Here is a 2,858-nt window from a genome sequence, read left to right as displayed (position 1 = left end):
AGAGGAAAGTTATCTCCAAGTAAGCTTTGTTTTGAATTTGTATCATGAATTTGTTTTGAATTTGAATTTATTATACTTCAAATACTTATATGAAAAGGGAATTTTATAGAATGTGGTCAACATCCATCTATTTATCAGTTTTAAAAGGATAACAATGAGTGATACACATGTTAAGAAAATGAAAACGTAGCTATTAAGAGAAAAGAGTAAGGCAACTTGTAAACATTGCAGATTACTTCAGGGACTAAAAATACACACACACACATACACATATATACATACTATATATATATATATATATATATATATATATATATGCAAAACATATGTATATGCATACATATGTATATGTACATATGTATATGTATATGTATATGTATACATATATATGTATGTATGTATGTCTTGGCCTGATTAAAAGTACTTAAAAAAAAAAAAAAAAAGACTTTCCAGCAGGGATTTCAATTTCACTGCCCCTTACAGGTGTGTCCATTGGCAGTTCAAAGCAGTCACTAAGATTACAAGCCTTTCCTGAAGCTTCTGTAAGCACCAGAGGCTTTTCAAGGGCTTAGAGTGGATAGGAAGCACATGATAGTGAATTTTAGAGTAGATTATAAAAGTATACCCTTGAAGAACCAAGTTCAAGAGCACATCCTCTACCCAACATTACCAAAAGTAGCTTCTTGCATTGTCTTCTTTGCCCAATCCTATTTCAAAAGTTTTTTGTTGTTCTCTAGCATTTTTGCCCATAAAGACAACTGTTATCTATCTTCTGTCTGAAATTGTCCCCCTATGTTCAGTGACAGGCTTTTACGTAACAGTGATAACTCAGAAGTCTGTTTATAAACCTTGCTATCTCTGCTCAAGTTTATGTATTTTATAGCTTTAGAAATGGAGGAGAGAAAATAGCCGGATTCATTTATACGTTCACTTGTCTCTTAACAAAGCATAACCTGTCATTGTACCCTAATAGGTTTGAGGTGGACACACCTAGAATAAGTGCATCGTAATTATAGACTCCCAGTCGTAAGCTAGAAGAGGCTAGGTGTTTTACGATGATTGTCTTCTATGTCTGTGATTCACAAGAAGTCATTTTTTCAAAGGACCCAAACCTATTTTGCAGATTCACACTAGTCCACAAATACAGTGCACAAAAGCATTACGAGCCATTGGTTATTATTCCTAACCAGTTACGTATGCACATTTTATTGAATTACCTAGATCTGTTCTGATGGAACTGAGGTGGGCATCTAAGCCTCATGTTGATGTTAAGCTGAATCCACAATAATCCAAGGAGGGCTCTCAAGCAAGAACTTCAAAACCTGCTAGAAAACTGCAAGGAAAAACAAAAAAAGTTGTTTTTGAAATGTTGAGAACATGACCTTAGTGGAAGGAAAACCAAGCTGTTTTCATGGTGACAATTGTAAGCACACTGCAGAGAATTATTCAGGGCCCCTCCAATTACATTTTTCCTTTCAAAGTTACATTTTTCCTGATTTCATCTTTCTTTGGTATCTTCTTCTAACCACAAAGTTTTCCCTCCCCCACAAAGAGAAGGGTTAAAGAGTAAATGATTTATCACTATTTATAAACTCTCCTTAACTCAGTGTTTAAGCAGCCCTTCCCTAACAGCACTCCCACCCCCTCTCCTCTCGTCTGGGTCTTCACTAACATTTAACTGTCCTATGTTTGCAAGTGTCTTGCCTAAGTGTCTTCTCTGACTCACCAACCTGGCCCCTAAGCTGGACACAGTAGCAGAATCACAACATTCAAAGTGATGTGCCTTACCACTTAAATACAGTGACATCACATCCATTATACAGGTCAGTTCATGAATATTTCTTGAGACCATCTGGGCAAGAATAGATGCACCAGGTCTGCTATAGTATAAGTCACAGGAGAAAGCAAATTCTAGAAGCTGAAGTTGCTCACATGCAGAATATCAAAAGAAGTATGTCCTTCCAGGCACTTCACTACTCTTTACCCAGAAGCAGGGGAGAACTCGTCAGTGCCACCTGTTCAACCTGTATTTCCATAAAAGCAAAAGTCAAAAGAATAAAGACTGCCATCTCAATTAAATGAAGTATCATCTGAACTCTGAACTACTGAAGGAAAAGCCAGAGAGATGGCTAGTTTGGTAAACTTGGCTGTTCCCTGACCCAATTTCAACCAAATCAGGTCTAATCTCTAGTCTGAAGTCAGCCTCAATTTAGCAGTTGAAGAAATTAGTTCAGCTCTTAAAACAACCTAAGAGCTCAATTCACAGCCCAGAATGAACCCAAACATTCAGGTTCATTTACAAAAGAGTTCCTGTATACCAGGCCCTGTGCTAAGTGGGATCTCATCACACTTAACCTACTGGACAAATCTAAGTAGGCATTATTGTCCACGCAGAGACCAAGCCCCAGAGAGGGCAAGGTCAATGAGCTTGGCAGTGATGAGAAACTGTACCCTGATCTGTCCAACTTTTGTCATTCTCTCCCCTTATTGTACTTCTTCCTAGCATATCTCTGAAATTATATCCACTTATTTCAGAAAGACTGATTTGCCTTTACCGTATTTCAGGAACCATAGTATAGCAGTGAACCAGACAGACAACAGTATTTGCCCTTACAGAGCTGACATCATTTGTCAACTTACTCCTGTTTGTTCCATATCCAAATACAACCTCTATGATGGCAGAAACATTATCTGCCTTGCTTTCTGCCTATATCCAGCACCAAGAACAGCCTCTAGTACATGGGTACCAGCAATGTGTGTCCAAAAACTTCAATCATGACATCTTCAGCAATGGTGTAGGAAACTGGTCAAAACATTTCACCAAACTGATTTTATTCTCATTCACAGTTCCTTATAGT

The sequence above is a fragment of the Panthera tigris genome, chromosome D2 (assembly GCF_018350195.1).
Source record: "Panthera tigris isolate Pti1 chromosome D2, P.tigris_Pti1_mat1.1, whole genome shotgun sequence".
In the NCBI taxonomy this organism is placed as follows: Eukaryota; Metazoa; Chordata; class Mammalia; order Carnivora; family Felidae; genus Panthera; species Panthera tigris.
Note: the sequence above shows the minus strand (reverse complement) of the source record.